Source organism: Tachyglossus aculeatus, chromosome 24, assembly GCF_015852505.1.
Source record: "Tachyglossus aculeatus isolate mTacAcu1 chromosome 24, mTacAcu1.pri, whole genome shotgun sequence".
In the NCBI taxonomy this organism is placed as follows: Eukaryota; Metazoa; Chordata; class Mammalia; order Monotremata; family Tachyglossidae; genus Tachyglossus; species Tachyglossus aculeatus.
Genome location: NC_052089.1, coordinates 9,645,860 through 9,673,608, shown reverse-complemented (window position 1 = coordinate 9,673,608; position 27,749 = coordinate 9,645,860). Strand labels below are relative to the sequence as shown.

General features: G+C 45.8%; 1 non-coding gene and 1 pseudogene across 1 annotated transcript; one reads left to right on the top strand and one right to left on the bottom strand.

Moving 5' to 3' along the window:
- Positions 1-893: 893 nt before the first annotated feature.
- On the top strand, positions 894-27,432 carry LOC119945120 (annotated as a pseudogene).
- LOC119945311 lies at positions 18,909-19,046 on the bottom strand. The gene has a single exon (XR_005456182.1). It is a non-coding gene; the product is annotated as a small nucleolar RNA SNORA7 (small nucleolar RNA).
- Positions 27,433-27,749: the final 317 nt, after the last annotated feature.

Sequence of the window (27,749 nt, the reverse complement as noted above, 5' to 3'; positions counted from 1 at the left end):
GTAGAATACAACAGAGTTGATAGCAGTCTAGAAAAACAACAGAAGGAAAAAGTTTCAGACCCTTGGAATTGTTAACTCCTTTCAGGGCTGAGATCCTGTCGACATAATCCACTGTGCTCTCCCAAGCAGTACCATGCATGGCAACCAGTATACATTCAACCAGTAGCACTGATTGACTGAAATGACCAATGAAGGCTGCAGCAGAGGGAAATCCCCTTGCTATACCAATAAATAAAGTTGAGGGTGAGGAAGAGGATTTGCACTAGAAGATACTGAGTGGCTGCCAGCGACTTTTCCATGTCAAAAGAAATCTTTTGTTCCTTCATGAGTATAAATTCAATAATTGCAGTGAATTAATCAGTTTACTTTTTAAGCACTTTCTGTGCTAACCACTTGGAAGAGTACATATTCCCTGCCTACAAGGATCAGTCTAGAGGGGGAACGGACTTGAAAATAAACTGTGGTTGTATAAGAAAAAGCTGTGGGGTCGAGGCTGGGGTGACTATCAAGAAGCAGTGTGGCTCAGTGGAAAGAGCACGGGCTTTGGAGTCAGAGGTCATGGGTTCAAATCCCAGCTCTGCCACTTGTCAGCTGTGTGACTTTGAGCAAGTCACTAAACTTCTCTGTGCCTCAGTTCCCTCATCTGGAAAATGGGGATGAAGACTGTAAGACCCCCGTGGGACAACCTGATCACCCTGTAACCGCCCCAGCACTTAGAACAGTGCTCTGCACTTAGTAAGTGCTTAATAAATGCCATTATTATCATTATTATTAAGTGCTTTAAGGGTTCAGAGCCAAGTACATGGGTGATGCCAAAGGGAGAGGGAGTGGGAGAAATCAGAGCTTAGTTGGGAAAGGCCTCTTGGAGGAGTTCCGCCGTCCCACCCTCCGCCATGTCCGGGTCCACCCCACGCCTCATCTCCATGTTCCTGAGCCCCCAGGAGCTGGGGGCGTCGCTGGCCCAGCTGGTGGTGCAGCAGGCGACGCAGGGGGGTCCCCGGGGGCGCTTCTTCCTGGGGGTCTCCGGCGGGAGCCTCGTCGGGCTCCTCGCGCAGGAGCTGCCCCGGGCTGCCGCCTCCATGGGGCCCTCTGCCCGGACCACTGGACCCTTGGCTTCTGCGACGAGCGGCTGGTGGTCTTCGCCGACCCCGAGAGCACGTATGGGCAGTACCGGGTGAGGACGAGGAGGAGGAGGAGAGGAAGAATCAATCAATCAGTCGCATTTGTTGAGTGCTTGCTGTGTGCAGAGCACTGTGCTAAGCGCTTGGGAAGTACAGGTTGGCAACATGTGGAGACAGCCCCTACCCAACAGTGGGCTCACAGTCTAAAAGGAAGAAGTAGCGCTGGGCCTGAGTCCGGCTTGGCCCGGCCCCAGGAGAGGGGCTGGGGACTAGGATTGAGGCAGGTTTTGGGGGCCCAGGCCGGCCCGGAGGCGTTAGTAGTAACAGTAATAGTTCATGAGTTCCCACCTGGTGCAAAGCACCCGCGAAGTACAGAATGCAGAAGCGACACTGTGAGCCCACTGTTGGGTAGGGACTGTCTCTGTGTGTTGCCAACTTGGACTTCCCAAGCACTTAGTGCAGTGCTCTGCACACAGTAAGCGCTCAATAAATACGATTGATTGATTGATTGATTGATCCTGCCCACAAGGAGTTTACACGCCCAAGGGCAGCCGGTCGTGATCTCTGGTGGGGGGGTCATGGGGGTCTAGCCAAGTGCAGTGTTGTCGTGGGCTTCAGGATTAGGGCCTGAGTCGGAGTGAGGTGGCCTTGCCCTCACAACAGCCCCTTCGGGGTGGTAGCTGTGGCTCCCAGACAGGAAGGGAGGTTAGGGTTGATTTCTTCATCAGCAATGGTATTTGAGTGCTTCCTGTGTGTGGAGTGCTATACTGAGTGTGTGTGTGTGTGGGGGGGGGGGGCGGGTACAACAGAGTTGGCAGACAAGTTCTCTGCTCGCAGTGAGCTTCCTTGTGCCCCGTCCTATGTCATTGCCCTCATTTTGGGCTAGCCAAAAAGTCAACTCGAATTTCTGTTGCTGATGATGTCGATGCTGGTGGATCGGGTACATGGTGAGCCAACCCCCAAGGGGGCAGAAACAAAGACCAAAATCTTGGATTTGTCCAGAAAAAGGGGCCTTAGGCTTCTTGACGTGGTCCCAACTCTGGTACACATTTCCTGAAGTCACCTTTCTTCCTGGAGAATAAATCCATGTGTCAGAGAGCTTAATTTGTGCTCTGAGTGTCTCTGACATGTCAACCTTTCCCAGACCCCAGCTCTTTCTCTTCTTTCCTCCAAAGCCAACCTCCCAAAGGATCTCTCAGCACCAGCCTGTTGTTCACTTCTCCCTGCCTGAAACTTTCCTTCCTGATCAACTCCACCAGACCAAGTCCCTCCCCTCTTTCACAGGCCTCCTTAAAAAAGCTACCTCCTCTCAGAGGCCTTCCCTGATTTACTCCCCAGGCTCCTCTCCTCTCCAAATTTCCCATTTTTTGGCCACTTCACTCTGAAATTTCCAACATAAGTAGAGAACTGCCTGTATGTCTATTTATTTCATTTGTGTCTCCATTTTTTGCTTACACTTGTTATAAGCTGCCTCTAGGTCTTCCCTGTTTTCCTGTTGTGTGTATAATTCGTTTGTCCACTTGCTTCCCCATTAAATTGTGATTTCTTTGAAGACAGGAACTGTATCGTTCCTGTTTCCAAGTGCCCAGTACAATGCACAGATGCCAATGGTGATGATTATGGTATTTCTTAAGCACTATGTGTCAGGCAATGGGGTAGATGCAAGTTAGTCAGATACAGTCCCTGTCCTACATGGGGCTCACAGTCCAATTAGGAATCCTCATTGAATCCCCATTCTGCAGATGAGGAAACTGAGGCATAGAGAAGTTAAGTGATTCGCCCAAGATTACCCAGCAAACAAGTGATGGAGCCAGGATTAGAACCCAGGTCCTCTGAGTCCCAGGCCCACGGTCTTTCCACTGGGCCACACTGCTTCCCAATGAGGAACAGTTTTCCCACTTCACCCCTGAGGATAGGTATTCTGGAGCCCAGGAAAAGGGAGGAAAAATACTTTGTTGTGTGTGTGTTTTTGTTTTATCATCTCCTCTCCAAACTTCCCATCCCTGAGAGCCAGGTGATCACCATTAATGCCACTCTGTCTGTAGAGGCGGCAGCTGCGGACTATGCAGAGAAATTGAGAGAAGTGAATTTTGGGGGGTTAGATGGATAATTCTGTACAAGGAAATGCTGATGACTGATAAACCACCCCCACTTCCTGGACCTAAACATAGCACCCGCTTCTCCTCCTTTTCCCAACCTTGTTCTTAGTGATCTGGGAAATGAGATCTGGTGGGGCCCTTGAAATTTGGGAATGCTTTTCTATCGGAGGCTTTTGGGAGCTGGAGGGAAAAGGAGTCTCTTCTACCAGGAACTGGAGTTCTGTTGGTGCCGTGTCTGTTAGATAATAGCCCAATTCTCCCAGAGCCCAAAATTTCTCCTAGACAAAAGGTAGGCACCCTTTTTTTTTTAAATGGTAGTTAAGTACTCACTTTGTGCCGAGCACTGTTCTAAGCTCTGGGGTAGATACAAGATAAGTTGGACACAGTTCCTGATCCACATGGGGCTCACATTGTAATTGAGGGAGTGGGATTGAATCCCCCTGTCTTGCAGATGAGGAAACCGAGGCACAGAGCATTGAAGTGACTTGTCCAAGGTTACACAGCAGACAAGTGGTGGAGCCAGAATTAGAGCCCAGTCCCCTGGTCTTTCCATAAGGCCACCTTGTGGGGGTGTGTGTGGTTATAGGGGTCTGGGCCATACCCCCCAGGCTTTCCTTCACTAAAAATCCCCCACAGGGCTCACCTGGGCAGCATCAAGGCTTCCTCCCACCTGTAGCAGCTAGAGATTTTTCTCCAACTTAAACCATCAGAACTGGTTGTAATCTCAAGGTCCCCAGTCTTCTGTGCTCCTACAGGAATGTCCCAAAGGTAGACCACCTGGAGATTTCTCAGGTAAATCACTGCTACCATCCCAGGACCAAAAGTTACAGCCCCCCGCATTCAGAGTTCTGTCTAGCCTTGTTCAACACAAGGGGCTGGTAGCTGGGCTTGAGGTAGGTGGTGGGGGGTTTCTGACCCCTGTCCCCTCTAATCAGTCAATCAGTGTATTTACTGAGTGCTTACTGTGTGCAGAGCACTGTTCTAAGTGCTGTATTCTCCCTTGGGAGTGCGGTCCCAACACGGACAACGGTTTCCCAGGACACCCCCCCCCCACCCCCGCCGCATTGTAAAAAAGATTAAAAAATACTGAAGCTAAAGAAAGGTAGTTCAAGTATTAACATCCTCAGCAGCAATTAGAACTGAATGTGCCTATAGCAGCTAGTGATTCATTCAGTTGTATTTGAGTGCTCACTGTGTGCAGAGCACTGTACTAAGCGCTTGGAAAGTACAATTCAGCAATAGAGACAATCCCTGCCCACACCGGGTTGCTTGCTGTGTGCACTTGGACAAATGACTTAACTTTTCTGTGCCTCAGTTTCCTCATCTGTAAAATGGGGATTCAATCCTCCTCCCTCTTACTCAGACTTTGAGCCCCATGTGCGACAGGGACAGTGTCGAACCTGATAAACTTGTATCAACCCCAGGGCTTAGAACAGTCCTTGTTACATAGTAAACACTTAAATGCCATTAAAGAAAAAAAAAAACAACAAAAAGAAACATAGTGCCGATGCTGTCCTGCAGCACTGTGACCCTGGTAGCTGCCTCAGTCTTGGCTGCCCATGCTAGCGAGCTGTTTTTCCAAATTCCTGCCAGGCTTTCCCACATCCCAGAATGCCTTAGGTGTTTCTTTGGTCAGATGTCCCGCGAGCAGAAAACAAGGTTGCCGCTGTGTCCAATTCTAAGAGCGTATCATCAAATCGAGGCTAAAACACAATTCCCTGACTGTACCGCTTTGTGAACGAAGATCCTGGTGTCACATCTTTCCAGAACTCACTTAATTCTATACTGTAGGGGTTGCATTCTTGCAAAGTCCCACATACTTCCCAAGCGCTTAGTACAGTGCTCTAGACACAGTAAGCGCTCAATAAATATGATTGATGATGATGACTCCCAGGCCCGTGCCCTAACCCCATGCAGTAGACAAATGGCAGCAAACCTTGTGACTCCCAGGCCCGTACCCCATCCCTATGCAGCAGACAAATGGCAGCAAGCCTTGTGACTACCAGGCCCGTGCCCCATCCCTATGCAGCAGAAACCTTGTGACGACCTTTTAGACTGTGAGCCCACTGTTGGGTAGGGACTGTATGTGTTGCCAACTTGTACTTCCCAAGCGCTTAGTACAGTGCTCTGCATACACTAAGCGCTCAATAAATACGAGTGATGATCATGACTCCCAGGCCCGTGCCCTAACCCCATGCAGCAGACAAATGGCAGCAAATCTTGTGACTCCCAGGCCCATGCCCCATCCCTATGCAGCAGAAACCTTGTGACTACCTTTTAGACTGTGAGCCCACTGTTGGGTAGGGACCGTCTCTATATGTTGCCAACTCGGACTTCCCAAGCACTTAGTACAGTGCTCTGCAAACAGTAAGTGCTCAATAAATACGATTGATGATGATGACTCCCAGGCCCGTGGCGTGACCTAACCTCATGCAGAAGACAAATGGCAGGAAACCATGTGACTACGGGGCCCGTACCCCATCCCCATGCAGCAGACAAATGGCAGCAAACCTTGTGACTCCCAGGCCCATGCCCCATCCCTAAGAAGCAGAAGCCTTGTGACTACCTTTTAGACTGTGAGCCCACTGTTTTGTAGGGAATGTCTCTATATTTTGCCAACCTGTACTTCCCAAGCACTTAGTACAGTGCTCTGCAAGCAGTAAGTGCTCAATAAATACGATTGATGATGATGACTCCTAGGCCCGTGCTCTAACCCCATGCAGCAGACAAATGGCAGCAAACCTTGTGACTCCCAGGCCCGTACCCCAACATTATGCAGCAGACAAATAAATGACAGCAAGCCTTGTGACAACCAGGCCCGTGCCCCATCCCTATGCAGCAGAAACCTTGTGACTACCTTTAAGACTGTGAGCCCACTGTTGGGTAGGGACTGTATATGTTGCCAACTTGTACTTCCCAAGCGCTTAGTAGAGTGCTCTGCACACAGTAAGCACTCAATAAATACGGTTGATGATGATGACTCCCAGGCCCGTGCCCTAACCCCATGCAGCAGACAAATGGCAGCAAACCTTGTGACTCCCAGGCCCGTACCCCATCCCTATGCAGCAGACAAATGGCAGCAAACCTTGTGATTCCCAGGCCCATGCCCCATCCCTATGAAGCAGAAGCCTTGTGACTACCTTTTAGACTGTGGGCCCACTGTTGGATAGGGAATGTCTCTATATGTTGCCAACCTGTACTTCCCAAGCACTTAGTACAGTGCTCTGCACACAGTAAGCGCTCAATAAATACGATTGATGATGATGACTCCCAGGCCCATGCCCTAACCCCATGCAGCAGACAAATGGCAGCAAATCTTGTGACTCCCAGGCCCATGCCCCATCCCTATGCAGCAGAAACCTTGTGACTACCTTTTAGACTGTGAGCCCACTGTTGGGTAGGGACTGCATATGTTGCCAACTTGTACTTCCCAAGCGCTTAGTACAGTGCTCTGCACTCAGTAAGCACTCAATAAATATGATTGATGATTATGACTCCCAGGCCCGTGCCCTAACCCCATGCAGGAGACAAATGGCAGCAAACCTTGTGACTCCCAGGCCCGTACCCCATCCCTATGCAGCAGACCAATAAATGGCAGCAAATCTTGTGACTCCCAGGCCCAAGTCCCATACCTATGCTGCAGAAACCTTGTGACTACCTTTAAGACTGTGAGCCCACTGTTGGGTAGGGACTGTATATGTTGACAACTTGTACTTCCCAAGCGCTTAGTACAGTGCTCTGCACTCAGTAAGCACTCAATAAATACGATTGATGATGATGACTCCCAGGCCCGTGCCCTAACCCCATGCAGAAGACAAATGGCAACAAACCTTGTGACTCCCAGGCCCGTACCCCAACCCTATGCAGCAGACCAATAAATGGCAGCAAATCTTGTGACTCCCAGGCCCGTGCCCCATCCCTGTGCAGCAGAAGCCTTGTGACTACCTTTTAGACTGTGAGCCCACTGTTGGGTAGGGACTGTATATGTTGCCAACTTTTACTTCCCAAGAGCTTAGTACAGTGCTCTGCACTCAGTAAGCGCTCAGTAAATACGATTGATGATGATGACTCCCAGGCCCGTGACCTAACCCCATGCAGAAGACATATGGCAGCAAACATTGTGACTACGGGGCCCGTACCCCATCCCTATGCAGCAGACAAATGGCAGCAAACCTTGTGACTCCCAGGCCCATGCCCCATCCCTATGAAGCAGAAGCCTTGTGACTACCTTTTAGACTGTGAGCCCACTGTTTTGTAAGGAATGTCTCTATATTTTGCCAACCTGTACTCCCCAAGCGCTTAGTACAGTGCTCTGCACACAGTAAGCGCTCAATGAATGCGATTGATGATGATGACTCCCAAGCCCATGCCCTAATCCCATGCAGCAGACAAATGGCAGCAAACCTTGTGACTCCCAGGCCCATACCCCATCCCTATGCAGCAGACAAATAAATGGCAGTAAATCTTGTGACTCCCAGGCCCATGCCCCATCCCTATGCAGCAGAAATCTTGTAACTACCTTTTAGACTGTGAGCCCACTGTTGGGTAGGGACCGTCTCTATATGTTGCCAACTTGGACTTCCCAAGCGCTTAGTACAGTGCTCTGCAAACAGTAAGAGCTCAATAAATACGATTGATGATGATGACTCCCAGGCCCGTGCCCTAACCCCATGCAGCAGACAAATGGCAGCAAACCTTGTGACTCCCAGGCCCGTACCCTATCCCTATGCAGCAGACAAATGGCAGGAAACCTTGGGACTCCCAGGCCCATGCCCCATCCCTATGCAGCAGAAGCCTTGTGACTACCTTTTAGACTGTGAGCCCACTGTTGGGTAGGGACCGTCGATATATGTTGCCAACTTGGACTTCCCTAGCGCTTAGTACAGTGCTCTGCAAACAGTAAGTGCTCAATAAATACGATTGATGATGATGACTCCCAGGCCCGTGCCCTAACCCCATGCAGAAGACAAATGGCAGCAAACCTTGTGACTCCCAGGCCCGTACCCCAAACCTATGCAGCAGAAACCTTGTGACTACCTTTTAGACTGTGAGCCCACCGTTGGGTAGGGACCATCTCTATATGTTGGCAACTTGGACTTCCCAAGCACTTAGTACAGTGCTCTGCAAACAGTAAGTGCTCAATAAATACGATTGATGATGATGACTCCCAGGCCCGTGCCCTAACCCCATGCAGGAGACAAACGGCAGCAAACCTTGTGACTACCAGGCCCATGCCCCAACCCTATGTAGCAGACAAATGGAAGCAAGCCTTGTGACTCCCAGGCCCAAGACCCATCCCCATGCAAAAGAAACCTTGTGACTACCTTTTAGACTGTGAGCCCACTGTTGGGTAGGGACCGTCGCTATATGTTGCCAACTTGGACTTCCCTAGCGCTTAGTACAGTGCTCTGCACTCAGTAAGTGCTCAATAAATACGATTGATGATGATGACTCCCAGGCCCGTGACCTAACCCCATGCAGAAGACAAATGGCAACAAACCTTGTGACTACGGGGCCCGTACCCCATCCCTATGCAGCAGACAAATGGCAGCAAACCTTGTGACTCCCAGGCCCATGCCCCATCCCTATGAAGCAGAAGCCTTGTGACTACCTTTTAGACTGTGAGCCCACTGTTTTGTAAGGAATGTCTCTATATTTTGCCAACCTGTACTCCCCAAGCGCTTAGTACAGTGCTCTGCACACAGTAAGCGCTCAATGAATGCGATTGATGATGATGACTCCCAAGCCCATGCCCTAATCCCATGCAGCAGACAAATGGCAGCAAACCTTGTGACTCCCAGGCCCATACCCCATCCCTATGCAGCAGACAAATAAATGGCAGTAAATCTTGTGACTCCCAGGCCCATGCCCCATCCCTATGCAGCAGAAATCTTGTGACTACCTTTTAGACTGTGAGCCCACTGTTGGGTAGGGACCGTCTCTATATGTTGCCAACTTGGACTTCCCAAGCGCTTAGTACAGTGCTCTGCAAACAGTAAGAGCTCAATAAATACGATTGATGATGATGACTCCCAGGCCCGTGCCCTAACCCCATGCAGCAGACAAATGGCAGCAAACCTTGTGACTCCCAGGCCCGTACCCTATCCCTATGCAGCAGACAAATGGCAGGAAACCTTGGGACTCCCAGGCCCATGCCCCATCCCTATGCAGCAGAAACCTTGTGACTCCCTTTTAGACTGTGAGCCCACTGTTAGGTAGGGACTGTCTCTATATGTTGCCAACTTGTACTTCCCAAGCGCTTAGTACAGTGCTCTGCACACAGTAAGCGCTCAATAAATACGATTGATGATGATGACTCCCAGGCCCGTGCCCTAACCCCATGCAGCAGACAAATGGCAGCAAATCTTGTGACTCCCAGGCCCATGCCCCAACCCTATGCAGCAGAAACCTTGTGACTACTTTTTAGACTGTGAGCCCACTGTTGGGTAGGGACCGTCTCTATATGTTTCCAACTTGGACTTCCCAAGCACTTAGTACAGTGCTCTGCAAACAGTAAGTGCTCAATAAATACGATTGATGATGATGACTCCCAGGCCCGTGCCCTAACCCCATGCAGGAGACAAATGGCAGCAAACCTTGTGACTCCCAGGCCCATACCCCAACCCTATGCAGCAGACAAATGGCAGCAAGCCTTGTGACTACCAGGCCTCTGCCCCATCCCTATGCAGCAGAAACCTTGTGACTACCTTTTAGACTGTGAGCCCACTGTTGGGTAGGGACTGTCTCTATATGTTGCCAACTTGTACTTCCCAAGCGCTTAGTACAGTGCTCTGCAAAAAGTAAGTGCTCAATAAATACGATTGATGATGATGACTCCCAGGCCCGTGCCCTAACCCCATGCAGCAGACAAATGGCAGCAAAACCTGTGACTCCCAGGCCCGTACCCCATCCCTATGCAGCAGACAAATGGCAGCAAATCTTGTGACTCCCAGGCCCATGCCCCATCCCTATGCAGGAGAGGCCTTGTGACTACCTTTTAGACTGTGAGCCCACTGTTGGGTAGGGACCGTCTCTATATGTTGCCAACTTGGACTTCCCAAGCACTTAGTACAGTGCTCTGCAAAAAGTAAGTGCTCAATAAATACGATTGATGATGATGACTTCCAGGCCCGTGCCCTAACCCCATGCAGCAGACAAATGGCAGCAAACCTTGTGACTCCCAGGCCCGTACCCCAACCCTATGCAGCAGACAAATGGCAGCAAGCCTTGTTACTACCAGGCCCGTGCCCCATCCCTATGCAGCAGAAACCTTGTGACTAGCTTTCAGACTGTGAGCCCACTGTTGGGTAGGGAATATATATGTTGCCAACTTGTACTTCCCAAGCGCTTAGTACAGTGCTCTGCACACAGTAAGCGCTCAATAAATACGACTGATGATGATGACTCCCAGGCCCGTGCCCTCACCCCATGCATCACACAAATGGCAGCAAACCTTGTGACTCCCAGGCCCGTACCCCATCCCTATGCAGCAGACAAACGGCAGCAAACCTTGTGACTCCCAGGCCCATGCCCCATCCCTATGCAGCAGAAGCCTTGTGACTCCCTTTTAGACTGTGAGCCCACTGTTGGGTAGGGACCGTCTCTATATGTTGCCAACTTGGACTTCCCAAGCACTTAGTACAGTGCTCTGCAAACAATAAGTGCTCAATAAATACAATAGATGACGATGACTCCTAGGCCCGTGCCCTAACCCCATGCAGCAGACAAATGGCAGCAAAACTTCTGACTTCCAGGCCCGTACCCCAATCCTATGCAGCAGACATATGGCAGCAAACCTTGTGACTCCCAGGCCCATGCCCCATCCCTATGCAGCAGAAACCTTGTGACTACCTTTTAGACTGTGAGCCCACTGTTGGGTAGGGACCATCTCTAAATGTTGGCAACTTGGACTTCCCAAGCACTTAGTACAGTGCTCTGCAAACAGTAAGTGCTCAATAAATACAACTGATGATGATGACTCCGAGGCCCGTGCCCTAACCCCATGCAGCAGACAAATGGCAGCAAACTTTATGACTACCAGGCCCGTACCCCATCCCTATGTGGCAGACAAATGGCAGCAAACCTTGTGACTCCCAGGTCCGTGCCCCATCCCTATGCAGCAGAAACCTTGTGACTACCTTTTAGACTGTGAGCCCACTGTTGGGTAGGGACTGTATATGTTGCCAACTTGTACTTCCCAAGCGCTTAGTACAATGCTCTGCACACAGTAAGTGCTCAATAAATACGATTAATGATGATGATGACTCCCAGGCCCGTGCCCTAACCCCATGCAGCAGACAAATCACAGCAAATCTTGTGACTCCCAGGCCCATGCCCCAACCCTATGCAGCAGAAACCTTGTGACTACCTTTTAGACTGTGAGCCCACTGTTGGGTAGGGACCGTCTCTATATGTTGCCAACTTGGACTTCCCAAGCACTTAGTACAGTGCTCTGCAAACAGTAAGTGCTCAATAAATACGATTGATGATGATGACTCCCAGGCCCGTGCCCTAACCCCATGCAGGAGACAAATGGCAGCAAACCTTGTGACTCCCAGGCCCATACCCCAACACTATGCAGCAGACAAATGGCAGCAAGCCTTGTGACTACCAGGCCTCTGCCCCATCCCTATGCAGCAGAAACCTTGTGACTACCTTTTAGACTGTGAGCCCACTGTTGGGTAGGGTCTGTATATGTTGCCAACTTGTACTTCCTAAGCGCTTAGTACAGTGCTCTGCACTCAGTAAGCACTCAATAAATACGATTGATGATGATGACTCCCAGGCCCGTGCCCTAACCCCATGCAGCAGACAAATGGCAGCAAACCTGGTGACTCCCAGGCCCGTACCCCATCCCTATGCAGCAGACAAATGGCAGCAAACCTTGTGACTCCCAGGCCCATGCCCCATCCCTATGCAGGAGAAGCCTGGTGACTACCTTTTTGACTGTGAGCCCACTGTTGGGTAGGGACCGTCTCTATATGTTGCCAACTTGGATTTCCCAAGCACTTAGTACAGTGCTCTGCAAACAGTAAGTGCTCAATAAATACGATTGATGATGATGATTCCCAGGCCCGTGCCCTAACCCCATGCAGCAGACAAATGGCAGCAAACCTTGTGACTCCCAGGCCCGTACCCCAACCCTATGCAGCAGACAAATGGCAGCAAGCTTTGTGACTACCAGGCCCGTGTCCCATCCCTATGCAGCAGAAACCTTGTGACTACCTTTTAGACTGTGAGCCCACTGTTGGGTAGGGAATATATATATTGCCAACTTGTACTTCCCAAGTGCTTAGTACAGTGCTCTGCACACAGTAAGCGCTCAATAAATACGATTGATGATGATGACTCCCAGGCCCGTGCCCTCACCCCATGCATCAGAAAAATGGCAGCAAACCTTGTGACTCCCAGGCTCATACCCCATCCGTATGCAGCAGACAATTGGTAGCAAACCTTGTGACTCCCAGGCCCATGCCACATCCCTATGCAGCAGAAACCTTGTGACTCCCTTTTAGACTGTGAGCCCACTGTTGGGTAGGGACTGTCTCTATATGTTGCCAACCTGTACTTCCCAAGCACTTAGTACAGTGCTCTGCACACAGTAAGTGCTCAATAAATTAGATTGATGATGATGACTCCCAAGCCTGTGCCCTAACCCCATGCAGCAGACAAATGGCAGCAAACCTTATGACTACCAGGCCCGTACCCCATCCCTATGCAGCAGACAAATGGCAGCAAACCTTGTGACTCCCAGGCCCATGCCCCATCCCTATGCAGCAGAAACCTTTTGACTACCTTTTAGACTGTGAGCCCACTGTTGGGTAGGGACTGTCTCTATATGTTGCCAACTTGTACTTCCCAAGCGCTTACTACAGTGCTCTACAAACAGTAAGTGCTCAATAAATATGATTGATGATGATGACTCCCAGGCCTGTGCCCTAACCCAATGCAGCAGACAAATGGCAGCAAACATTGTGACTCCCAGGCCCGTACCCCAACCCTATGCAACAGACAAATGGCAGCAAACCTTGTGACTCCCAGGCCCATGCCCCATCCCTATGCAGCAGAAACCTTGTGACTACCTTTTAGACTGTGAGCCCACTGTTGGGTAGGGACTGTATATGTTGCCAACTTGTACTTCCCAAGTGCTTAGTACAATGCTCTGCACACAGTAAGTGCTCAATAAATATGATTAATGATGATGATGACTCCCAGGCCCGTGCCCTAACCCCATGCAGCAGACAAATGGCAGCAAACCTTGTGACTCCCATTCCCATGCCCCAACCCTATGCAGCAGACAAATGGCAGCAAACCTTGTGACTACCAGGCCTCTGCCCCATCCCTATGCAGCAGAAACCTTGTGACTACCTTTTAGACTGTGAGCCCACTGTTGGGTAGGGTCTGTATATGTTGCCAACTTGTACTTCCTAAGCGCTTAGTACAGTGCTCTGCACTCAGTAAGCACTCAATAAATACGATTGATGATGATGACTCTCAGGCCCGTGCCCTAACCCCATGCGGCAGACAAATGGCAGCAAACCTTGTGACTCCCAGGCCCGTACCCCATCCCTATGCAGCAGACAAATGGCAGCAAACCTTGTGACTCCCAGGCCCATGCCCCATCCCTATGCAGGAGAAGCCTGGTGACTACCTTTTTGACTGTGAGCCCACTGTTGGGTAGGGACCGTCTCTATATGTTGCCAACTTGGACTTCCCAAGCACTTAGTACAGTGCTCTGCAAACAGTAAGTGCTCAATAAATATGATTGATGATGATGATTCCCAGGCCCGTGCCCTAACCCCATGCAGCAGACAAATGGCAGCAAACCTTGTGACTCCCAGGCCCGTACCCCAACCCTATGCAGCAGACAAATGGCAGCAAGCTTTGTGACTACCAGGCCCGTGTCCCATCCCTATGCAGCAGAAACCTTGTGACTACCTTTTAGACTGTGAGCCCACTGTTGGGTAGGGAATATATATATTGCCAACTTGTACTTCCCAAGTGCTTAGTACAGTGCTCTGCACACAGTAAGCGCTCAATAAATACGATTGATGATGATGACTCCCAGGCCCGTGCCCTCACCCCATGCATCAGAAAAATGGCAGCAAACCTTGTGACTCCCAGGCTCATACCCCATCCGTATGCAGCAGACAATTGGTAGCAAATCTTGTGACTCCCAGGCCCATGCCACATCCCTATGCAGCAGAAACCTTGTGACTCCCTTTTAGACTGTGAGCCCACTGTTGGGTAGGGACTGTCTCTATATGTTGCCAACCTGTACTTCCCAAGCACTTAGTGCAGTGCTCTGCACACAGTAAGTGCTCAATAAATTAGATTGATGATGATGACTCCCAAGCCTGTGCCCTAACCCCATGCAGCAGACAAATGGCAGCAAACCTTATGACTACCAGGCCCGTACCCCATCCCTATGCAACAGACAAATGGCAGCAAACCTTGTGACTCCCAGGCCCATGCCCCATCCCTATGCAGCAGAAACCTTTTGACTACCTTTTAGACTGTGAGCCCAATGTTGGGTAGGGACTGCATATGTTGCCAACTTGTACTTCCCAAGCACTTAGTACAGTGCTCTGCACACAGTAAGTGCTCAATAAATACGATTAATGATGATGATGACTCCCAGGCCCGTGCCCTAACCCCATGCAGCAGACAAACGGCAGTAAACCTTGTGACTCCCAGGCCCATGCCCCACCCCTATGCAGCAGAAACCTTGTGACTACCTTTTAGACTGTGAGCCCACTGTTGGGTAGGGACTGTCTCTATATGTTGCCAATTTGTACTTCCCAACCGCTTAGTACAGTGCTCTACACACAGTAAGCGCTCAATAGATACGATTGATGATGATGACTACCAGGCCCGTGCCCTAACCCCATGCAGCACACAAATGGTAGCAAACCTTGTGACTCCCAGGCCCATGCCCCATCCCTATGCAGCAGAAATCTTGTGATTCCCTTTTAGACTGTGAGACCACTGTTGGGTAGGGACTGTCTCTATGTTGCCAACTTGTACTTCCCAAGCGCTTAGTACAGTGCTCTGCAGACAGTAAGCGCTCAATAAATACGATTGATTGATGAGGAGGAGTTGTGATTTTAATAAGCCTTTGTAAGTGGGAAGAGTTGCTGTCCATGGTATATGAATAGGGAGAGAATTCCAGGCCAGAGGGAAGATATGGGCAAGGAGCCAGCGGTGAGCTAGATGAGATTGAGGAATACTGAGTGGGTAGGAGTTAGAGGACTAGAGTAAGAAGTCTGGGTTGTAGAAAGAAATCAGCGAGGTAAAATAGGATGGGGAGGGGAGAAGTGTAGACTGAACATTTTTGTAGAAAAATGATTTGGGCAGCAGAGTGAAGTATGGACTGGAGTGGGGAGAGACAGGAAGCAGGGAGGTCGGCAAGGAGGCTGATAGAGTAATCGAGGCTGGATAGGACAAGTGCTCAGATCAGTGTAGTAGCAGTTTGGATGGCTGATACAGTAAATGAGGCGGGATAGGATACGAGCTTGGATCAGCGCAGTAGCAGTTTGGATGGAGAGGAAAGGGTGGATTTTAGTGATGATGTGGAGGTAGAACCAACAAGATTTGATGACAGATTTAATATGTGGGTTGAATGAGAGCGTGAATTAACTTAGGCTGCATCCCGATTAATATCTAGCCATCATTTCTGTTTGCTAGTTTTAAGGAAGGAATTCATCGTCTCTGCGCTTTTTAATTCAGTTAATTCTTCTCTACTCCTCACACATTAGTGTTCCTATTTTTGCTGTAGGCTTAACTGAATAAATGTATGCATGTTTACTTCCTTGCCTTTGCTGTTTCCTGACCAGTTTTCTTTGTGGGAAGATGTTTAAGTATCTTCTCAGGAAGCCACATTTGGTATGTGAATCTCTTTGCATTATTTTCATTTGGTTTAAGACAGCATAATCAATTTATAGTCACCGAGATAGATGTACAATTTGTACTGAGTTGTACTTAGACTCCACATAAATATGCATAAATACTAAACTTACAGTGATATATAATATGAGCACTTTAATAAAGTAATGTAATTGTGCATTACCATATATTCCATAATATAATGGGAAGCTATTTTTATCTGCCTTGTCTCAATGTAGCCACATTGGCGGGTCCAGTTTTCCATGGAATATCACCTTTGTCTTCTCCCTAGGGACAAAGCAGAGGAACTCTGGATCCCGTGGACAGAGGGAGAGGGGAATTGCTTCCCGAGGGATAGAGAAGGGAAATTTAGAATGTTGAATTGTCCTTCCCTAACCATGAGGATGGACATTCATGCAAACCTGCCATGGTTTATTCCAAATATCCTGTTGCCACTGACAAACATCTGGGCTGGATAAACCATGAGTTAGGTCTGGCCTCATGGATCTATTTATGGAACAGATTTAGCAAAATAAAAAACCATCTCCTCCACTTGTCCTCAGCTCCAGCAGGCCTTCAGAAGTTAAGTGACTTCACTTCTCTTCTCTGTGACTCAGTTACCCATCTGTGAAATGGGGAATAAGACTATGAGCTCCATGTGAAAGAGGGACTGTGTCTGTCCTGATTATCTGGTACCTACCCCAGTGCTTGGAACACTGCCTGGCATATAATAAGAGTTTAACAAATACCATAATTATTATTATTGTTACCTGCCTGGGTGCCAAAGACACAATAGGATCTGCCAGCAACTATAAAGTTAATTAAAAGTACATCTGTTTTCCAAGTTTCAAAATCAACCAGTTCTGATATTAATGGACTGTAATACATGATTATAATATCATAAAATCAGGCACATAGTCCCTCAGACAGTTCTAACAGTCTAGGGAAAATCAAACTGCAAGATAAACTCAACTAACTTGTAAATTGTTTTTCTCACCCACCCTATTATAAGGTTCTTATAGTGATCTTGAAACTGTTCCCTCAATTTTCACCAGCGAACCAGTTACCCTTTTCTGTCTGGTCTATTTTGGGTAAAAACGGAGAAGCAAAAATACATTTCCAGTAAATAATAATCAATCAGTCCATCAGTGATTTTTATGGAACAATAACAGTGTGCAGAGCATTGTACTAAGCACTTGGGAAAGAACAATACAATAGCACTGGAAGACACAATCCCTGCCCACGAGGAGCTTGGTTCAGTGGAAAGAGCACGGACTTGGGAGTCAGTTCTAATCCCAGCTCCATCACTTATCAGCTGTGTGACTTTGGGCAAGTCACTTAACTTCTTTGTGCCTCAGTTACCTCATTTGTAAAAAGGGGATTAAGACTGAGAGCCCCATTTGGGACAACCTGATTACCTTGTATCTACCCCAGTGCTTAGAACAGTGCTTTTCACATACTAAGCACTTAACAACTGGCATCATTATTATTATTATTATTACTAATAACAATAATAAGCCAATCATTTGTGATAGGCTAAACTGACCTGCCAAAAAATGTACAAAAAAATTGTTTTGTTCATACTTAGCTTTTGCAGACAAGAACTATATGTTAATGAAATTATTATTTCATGCAAAATGATTGGCCCAGATTTTATCCTAAAGAGCCTGTAGCATTGGCTCCACTTCTCTCACTGTCACTTTAAGAATGAATTATCGACTACTACCCTCCACTTTGAGAGACGTTCCTTTCTGCCTAGTTTGATCACAAATGAAAAACAAGCCTAAAGGATAATTATGGTAACCCGTCACTTTCCATTGCAAAATGCAACTTAACTCCTACAGAGACATTTAACATTCATGCCCATCCCTATTTTCATTGCACTTTACATACCAATTTCATTAGCGAGGGAAAGGGAGCTACATTAAATGAGTAAGGATTTATTCTCTCAATCCCTTCTCTGGATCTGATACTCTACAACCTTCTGTGCTGTATTTTAACCTCATGATGTCTCTGTAATGATGCTGTGCAGTCCTCAGAGATATGTTAAATCTTTGCACTTACATGGCTTCTTGACTTAAAATCACAATATCAGACAAGCTGAGGGAGAGGCTGAGCATTGCAACCTGTTGGAATATCAAATGGAGGACACCTTCTCCCTGTTCTCTCCCCATATGTCTCTTGGCACCTAGGTTAATAAATCAGAAAGTATTTGAACCTTGAGTTATTTAGGGGTGGGGAAGAAATTCACCCAGGAATAGATTCAATTGAAGCACCAGAGCCAAGGGGTGTGTGAGCTTTAATTTTCAAGTGAAGGTGAAAGATTTAATCCCATGTAATCACTAGTCCTCAACCTTTCTCTATAGAAACATTCCACCGAGGTGTGCTGATAATTGCTGGAGGGCAGGGATCATATATACAAACTCTATTTTACTCTCCCAAGCACTTAATATGGGACAATACACTCAAGTGATCAAACAATACTTCTGATGGATTGACTCATTTTAAACTCATTTTTCTCTACTGTACTGGGGAAGAACCAGGCTCATTCATGTATCAATCTGGGAGAAATTTTGGAGAAAGAGAGGAGTCTTGCCTTGTCTTATGCTGTTGACTTTTCTCCGACCCAGAGCGACTCCATGGACACGTCTCTCCTAGAATGCCCCACCTCCCTCTGCAATCGTTCTGGTAGTGTAACTATAGAGTTTTCTGAGTAAAATATGGAAATGGCTTACCATCGTCTTCTTCGTCTCTGCTCTCAACTCTCTCCCATGCTGCTGCTGCTCAGCACAGGGGAATTTTGACTTGTAACAGATTGCCTTCCATTTGCTAGCCACTGCCCAAGGTAGGAATGGAAGGGGTATGCCTCTGCCTGACTCTCCCTCCCATAACCAAGACTGGTAAAGTATTGGAAACTCTCCAGGTGTGAATGTGAGAGGGGAAGAGGGGAATTGGGGTGGAAAATACTATTATTATTTTGCTCCAGTTGAGACAGGGAACTCTCAATATTTTAGAGCCTCTATCAATGTTTAATTATTGCAACCATCATCAAAGGCCAGACAGTATATTTTCTACAGATTTATGGCATGACTGTACCCATAGATTTCTGAAAAATGACCTCCAAGCATGAAAAAAAATTACTTTGCTATTATTTGTATGGCTATGTTCTTTCCTTTTGTTTAATTCATGGAGTGAGATTTGGAAGTAGAAACAGGAGGGCCTTTTATAGACTGAGTAAAATGACAACTTTGGGAAGCTCAAATGAATATACATATGTACTGTATATGTGAGCCCACTGCTGGGTAGGGACTGTCTCTATATGTTACCAACTTGTACTTCCCAAGTGCTTAGTACAGTGCTCTGCACACAGTAAGCGCTCAATAAATACGATTGATGATATGTTTGTACGTATTTATTACTCTATTTTACTTGAACATATTTATTCTATTTATTTTATTTTGTTAATATGTTTTGTTTTGTTGTCTGTCTCCCTCTTCTAGACTGTGAGCCCGCTGTTGGGTAGGGACCATCTCTATAAATTTCCAACTTGTACTTCCCAAGTGCTTAGTACAGTGCTCTGCACACAGAAAGCACTTAATAAATACGACTGAATGAATGAAAATGAACACTACCTTGTAGTGCATACATAAAGCCAAAATTCTCTGGAGAAAACATAGCTGAGTCTCTTTGGGATTTCAAATCTGCAGTTGATTTTTCCTGTTGTCCCAATAAGCAGAATTATTTTTAATTCTCTCCTTCAATCAGCATCATGCTATCACCTCAGCCAGCTCAGTACTCTTCTGTTTGTGTATCTGATTATTTATCTGTTATTGATTCCACTTGCCTGCTTTTAGAAATCTGTCAATCGATGCTATTTATTGAGTGCTTGCTTTGTGCAGAGGACTGTACTCTCTACCTGGGAGAGTATAATAGGTAGTTGCTATCCCTGCCCGCAAAGAAGTTAGAGTCTAGCAGATTCATTTATTTGTTAACCGTTTATTTGTTTATTTATTTGATAGTGGTGTACTGATTTGCTTGGTTTCATTACATCTATCCTTAAAACCTTTTACCTCTTGTGAATTTATCCTTTTTTTTTTTTGACTTTTCATTAGACTACAAGTTAGACTCTAAGGGAAACTGGACAGATATAATATCGTATGGTTTTCCTTTGTTCATTCAATTGTATTTATTGAGTGCTTACTGTGTGCAGAGCACTGTACTAAGCTGTTGGGAAGTACAATTTGGCAACATATAGAGACGGTCCCTACCCAACAGTGGGCTCACAGTCTAGAAGGGGGAGACAGAGAACAAAACAAAACATATTACAAAACAAAACATATTGTATTGTTACTTTGACACTTTGTATTGTCAAAGTGTCTAGCAAAGCACTCTACACCCAGAAGTCGATCAGTAACTGCTAAGGTTGGATGGACTATTATGAAATTCCAATTTGGTGAGGTTTTGATGAACCTTTAATGACAAAAGACCATTAAACTTCAATCAATCAATTAATGAAGCAATGAGATTTATTGAGTGCTTACCCTAGGCAACGCTCTGAACTGAGTGTTAAGGAGAGGAGAATAGAATAAGTGGATATGACCCCTATCCTCAAGGATCTAGAGGGGGAAGGTCATTAAATAAATTACAGGAAGGGAAAACAACCAACATTAATGATAGTATTTTATAATATATAGCAGGAATCATTTATTTATATTAATGTTTGTCTCCCCCTCTAGACTGTGGGCTTCATTTGGGCAGTGAACTTGCTTACCAACTCTGTTGTACTCTCCCAAGCATGCAGTATAGAGCACTGCACACAGTAAGTGGTCAATAAATACCACTGATTAATCAACTGATTAATTGATATGAACATAACACAACTCCATGGGAGTGACCGGGACTAGTGTTCTCAGAGATTACAGCTACGGAGTAGATTGCTATTCTCCACTCCACAACTCTTTGGCTGAGTCTCCAAACTTATCCCAGTCAGACATCTAAAATTTCCACCTAATACCCTTTGCTTTTTGTTGTTTACAGTATTAAGTGCTTATTATTTGCCAGCCACTGTACTAAACACCTGGGTAGATACAAACTAATCTCATTAGAAACAAAGTCAAAGTCAAAGACTTAATCCCTATTTTTACGGATGCGGTAATTGAGGCATAGATAAATTAAGTGATTTGTCCAAGGAGATAAGTGTTTTCCACCAGGGCTGAAAAGTCCTCAAATTGGGTCTCTGTGAGGAATTGGTTCCCACCCAAAATCCCATTCTCATTCTACTGTTGCCCTTAAAATAGAACAACAGCCCCTTTGCTTGGGCTAGGAGAAATGTGACTGGATCTGTGCTCTTTTGTGAAGACTCTTCGAAAAACTTTCCTGGGAAAAATAATCTGAATGGCCCAGATATTCTGCTCATTTTTTTCTCCTCATTTGTATCTTTATCTTCTTGTCCTTTTCAGCGTTTAGAGAGCTAATTCTACCTCCTCTGCCTCTCCTCCCCATGCTCAGCTCAGCTTTGCCAAGTAAGCAGCATATCTTGGACAGATTTGCAGGCAAAAAATTATTTCCCCTCACTGAAAAACAGAGCCGCTTCTAATTTTATTTTTGCTTGACTACACAATTTAATAATTACAGGCAATGTGGGTCAATCACCCATATGGATCGAAGGCATTCGGCTTAGACTAGCTAGATGTGGCACCCATTGGATTCCATGTGCTAAAAAGAAATAGAGGGTGAGCTTAGGGTAGCCTGACTCATCAAACTAAATGATTTGCTAATTGGGCCTTATTAAGCCATCTTTCTTCTGGCAGGACTCTCCTTATAGGTTAATAATAATTCATAATTTTGACATTTGTTAAGTGCCTAACACTGTACTATGCACTGGGGTAGATACAAGATAAGCAGGTTGGAAACAATCCCACAAGCGGTTTACAGTTCAAATAGGAGGGAGAGCAGGTATTGAATCCCCATTTTACAAATGAGGAAACTGAGGCATAGAGAAGTGACGTGACTTATCCAAGGTCACACTTCAGACAAATGGCCAAGCCAGAATTGGAGCATAAGTCCTCTAACTCCCAGGCCCGTACTCTATCCACTAAGCCATACTCCTTCTCCTGAAGGTTCAGCTTTTAAAGGCATGCTGAGGTCGAATCTATGTGGATTTGGTGGAAACTTGTGAGAGCTGCCACATAGCTAAGATAGGGTCTCCTTTCCAACTTTTCCACCAAACAAGAAGTAATACTACAGAGATTATTTAATAATAATAGCTAATGAAGACTTATTCTGGGCTAAAAACTGGAACACAGATGGAAAGTAGTCCCTTTCCACCATGGAACTCACAGTCTAAGAGGGAGGGAAGACAGATTCTTTAGCCCCATTTTACAGATGAGAAAACTGAGGCGCACAGAAGTCATGTGACAGAGCCAGGACTAAAACTCAGGTCACCTGAGTGCTGGGCTTTACTTATTAGGCTGTTCTCCCTCCCCAGATCATTCCCACTTAAATCTTGTGCCCAAACTCTGTAGCAACACCAGACTTGGATCTCACAGCTTCCCCCCAACACGTGAATTCTTCAGGACATTACCTTGCCAATCATTCCACAGGGCACAAGGGGCCAAGGGGAGCGGAGAAGAGCCAGGGAGAACCATTTAGGAAAGCCACAAACTTGCCAAAATTTCTCCACTCCCCTGAAACCTTGCCTCTGGGAACCCAGCCTAAATTTTAATATCATTATTTGATTCACTACTTAGTATCACTTTGTGCAAGACTCTTAACCTCTCCATGCTTTTGTAAGGTCACTTGTAATATTAGTCCATATAATTATGGCTATAATATGTTATAGTACTATGAATGGAATGTGTATCTATCATCCTTTGTTTTCGAACATGATGTTACTGAGAGCAAGGCCTTATCCATTCATGAGGATGTGGCTAAAAAGATCAATATGCAACCACACTCTGTGCTTGTAAAGAAGATTCTTTGCTCTGCTGGTCAATTAATCAATCAATCAATCAATCACGAGTATTGAGCATTAACCTGTACCAAACACTGTACTAAGTGCTTGGGTGAGTACAATTGAGTTAGTAGGTATGATCCCTGCCCTTAAGAGGCTTACAATGTACCACACGAGACAGACACTAAAAAAATACCTTACTTGTAATGTGAGAGGGAAACCACATGTTATCAAGATATAGGTTTAAGAGTTGGTGGGGAGAGGAGCAATACCTAAATCCTTCATAATACAGAAGTTTTGAGCTGGCAGTAGAGGGGAAAGTAGGGCAACGTGATGAGAGTTTAATCTGGGAAGGGCTCCTAGAGGATGAAAGTTTAATCTGGGAAGGGCTCCTAGAGGAGATGTGATTTCAGAAGGGCTTTGAAGATAAGGAGAGCAGTGGTCTGCCAGATGTGAATGGGTGTGGAGTTTCAAGAAAAAGGGAAGGTTTGAGCAACAGGTCAGCATTGAGAGGGATGAGAACAAGACATAGTGAATAGGTAGATGACCAAATGTTAATTTGCAATCTGCTCCTAGGTCTACCAATCTTCCCTGTATCTCCACCCAAAGAAAGTATCCTCCTTCCAGATTTCCACCGATCTGCTGGCTCGCCTGTCTGCTGTTTTTGAATCCCAACAGTCTGCTGCTAAATCACATTGTCTGAGACTCTGCTTCCCTGTGTCTTTAAATAACATAATAATACCTCACTGGCAGGGTTGTTCTGAGAACTAATTAATAATTGTAAAGCAATTTGAAAATGTAAAGTGCTGCTATATAAATGCTAAGCAACAACAATAATGATGACAATAAACTCGAAGGGAGATTAATCTTCAAATGTCTTGCAGCAAGCAGCTCTGTGTTTACCTGCTAGAAACAAGGAGACATGTTTTAGAACTTTCAGGGATAAAATCTTGAGAGAAGTTTAAAGTCCTTTTTTTTTCAGAATAAAGGTGATTTGTTTTAGACTAAATACCTTGGGCTTGTGGGAAACCTGCATAAGGGCTCAATGATTCCATCTGCCTGCCCTGTGACGTAATCTATGAAGCTGAGTCTAGCTTGCAAAAAGCCCCCAAATCAGAGCAACTGTGGGATTTTCACAGTGAAACCCTACCTCTTCCTCACCTACATACTTGAGATGCTTCGATTTATAAGGAGCAATTAGGGAAAACAACTTCCCATTCAGAAAAAAATAACCCAGGGAAAGATGCCGTCACTCCTCATCCTTGGGTCCAAATTAGTCACTCAGTCATATTTACTGAGCACTTACTGTGTGCACAGCACTGTACTAAGTGCATTTTGCAAAGAAAAATGCTAAATAAATGCCATCAATTGAGTTTCCTCAAGTACCTTCCAGCCCAGCAACTCCAGTTCCTGTTCCCTAACTCCCTGAACCTCTACTCAGTTCCCAAAGGTCTCAGAGGCAGATTGGGGCCTGAAAATCCACTCCCCCCAAAACTGTTTTTATTAGGGCAAGCAGCAAGCCCTGGCCATATTTACAGAATCCCTACCCAATCCCCAAATTTCAAACTCCTCTACCATGAGCAGTGACGAGACTCCCAATAGATGGATTTGAATGTCCATTCTTGTCTCTCGCCCCTGCCGACCTAGTGCAGAGTAACTAACAAGCGGATAAAACTATCCATTGTCTGGCAGCGGATATGGGAAGGAGAAAGTGGCCTGAATGACCCTTGAATAAGAGAGAGGATGCTGGAAAACATTTTGAAAAATGTTCTTGAGGTAAGGGACTGTGGTGATACATCAAAAGGGTCAGTGGGAGAAGGAACAGAGGGAGGGAGGAGGAAGGATGCCACGGAAGGAGAGAAAATGAGATTCTCCTTCCAGGCTGCAGACCTTTGTCATGCCATTGTTTTTTATAGTTGTATTTCCCATTTCCTGTCTTGCAGGTCATCCTCAGGACAACTATGGATTAGTCCACCATCTGGCGTTGAGTCCAGTTCAACAGAAATCCCAATTAATAGGCCTTTGCTGCTTCCTTTGGGAGATGGTTGGGTAATTCAGGAGCCTTCACTGTCAGGAAGTTTTTCTTGATAATCAGTTTAAATTACCTTTCATTACATCTCTTTGCTCTGACTGAAATGCTTTTGAACCCTGCTAAGTGAGTCCTCCCACCTCCTTGATATAGTTGCTTTGAAAATGCAGGCACACTTATCTTGCCCCCTACTCAGACACCATGCCGACAAGTTATTCAGATTTAGCTCCTTTAATCTCTCCTTATAAATAAATTGCTCCAGTCCTTTAAAACAATTTGGGTGCCCTTAACTCTCGCCAATTTGTCTTCAGTCTTAAGCTCTTCAGCTCCCCAAAATTGTACTGTCTCAGATATTTTTGCCACCACCCCACCGCCCCTGTGTTCTACTAAACACGGTAGAATTGTTTAGTCCATGGTCTTCTCTCCCTTTGCAACCCAGAGTTCAGTTTCACAGGGTCTTTCCCCTCAAGAAGCATCAGTCAGAATTGTAATAAGAATGATTGTATTTGTTAAGTGCTTACTATGTGCAAAGCACTGTTCTAAGCGCTGGGGGGAATATAAGGTGATCAGGTTGTCCCACGTGGGGCTCACAGTCTTAAGCCCCATTTGACAGATGAGGGAACTGAGGCACAGAGAAGTTAAGTGACTTGCCGAGAGTCATACAGCTGACAAGTGGCGGAGCCAGGATTAGAACCCATGACATCTGGCTCCCAAGCCCGGAATCTTTCAACTGAGCCATGCTGCTTCTCTACTGTACTTTCCAAGCACTTAGTACAGTGCTCTGCACACAGTAAGTGCCCAATAAATACAACTGAATGAATGAATGAATTAGATTTGCTGCTTTTCCTCTCAGTTTAATTCAGGCTGTAATCATATTCTCCTCCCCAAAGAAGCAAGCCCCTCTCTCCCCAACCTAAAAATACACACACACACACACATTTTATGTCCATGCGCACTTGTCGACACTCAGTATATATTAATTGAATGAATTAATCTACTTGTTCCTGAAAGCTGTTTGTCAATACTCTCTGTTTATTCTGAATAATTAGTAAGCTCCTCACTCAGACAGAGGGGAAAAGTTGACTCATTCAGGCAATCACCCAGTTATACCTGGATGAGTTAATTGATTTAAAATGGGCAGCCCCTTGTTCTTATTCTGAATTTACTCCTCCTAGCTTATCCTATCATCAGACTCAAAGGCACCCAAAAAACATCCTAGAGTAAGCATCTGTTCCCAATTTGCTGTTCATCGGTTTACATTTTAAAATCCAATTTTCAATCAATTGTCGGGAAACCGATATCAGTAAATTATGTGTCAGAGTAAGATATTGTATCAAATGTCATCTTTGAATCCAAATATATTCCAATGAATCCAGCCAGGTTTGTAGGAGCCCATCTCAAGACCACCTAGGCGATCTCTGTGATACTGCAGATAAAATATGGCTAAAAAACATGTTATTGCAAAATGACAGAACTGTAAATCAATCTTCACATGCAGAAAATGTATATAAGAGTACAAAACTAGCAGTGTTGTGGGGTTTGTTGCTTATGCTTCACTGTGTATGTGCTTTATTCATAAACCTTACATTTATACACAAGTGTGCACAGATCAATCAATCAGTTGTATTTATTGAGTGCTTACAGTGTGCAGAGCACTGTACTAAGCGCTTGGGAAGTACAAGTTGGCAACATATAGAGACAGTCCCTACCCAACAGTGGGCTCACAGTCTAGAAGGGGGAGACAGAGAACAAAACCAAACGTACTAACAAAATAAAATAAATAGAATAGATATGTACAAGATAAATAGAGTAATAAATATGTACAAACATATATACATATATACAGGTGTGTATCTGTATATATGCTATATATATAGCATATATACAGATACACATAGACACATAAAATCTAGAAAACTCTTTCAATTCCACAGGTTGGGAACAAGTTCCTAAATCCTTTCATTCATTCACTCATTCGTTCAGTCGTGTTTATTGAGTGCTTATTGTGTGCAAAGCACTGTGCTAAGCACTTGGGAGAGTACAATACAACAAGAAACGGACAAATCCTTGAACTGATCATTCAAGACCGCCTATCCTCAGAGGACTCTGCTCTAAAAGCATATTTTCAAGACAAGAAGTGGTTATGACCAGCTTCTCTGAATCAATAAAACATTCTAGGCTGAAAATGAGCCTAAAGGAGACTGCGGTTATCTACGAGCCCTAAATACATTCAATCATCTTTGTTAGAGAAACATAACTGAATGCTCTGTTCAGTCACAGGTTTCAGATACTTTAGGCAGCCCTCAGACCAGTGATGAAAAGGAAGATACTGAAGTAGAAAACTGATAAAGAAACTGATAGAGAAGCAACATGGCTTAGTAGCAAGAGCCTGGGCTTGGGAGTTGGAAGACGTGGGTTCTAATACTGGCTCTGCCACTTGTCTGCTGGGTGACCTTGGGAAAGCCACTTAACTTCTCTGTGCCTCAGTTTCCTCATCTGTAAAATGGGGATGAAGACTGTGAGCCCCACGTGGGACAAGGTTGATCACCTTGTATTCCCCACAGTGCTTAGAACAGTGCTTGGTACATATTAAGCACTTAACAAATACCATGATTATTATTATTATAAATGATAATAATCACGGTATTTGCTAAGTGCTTACA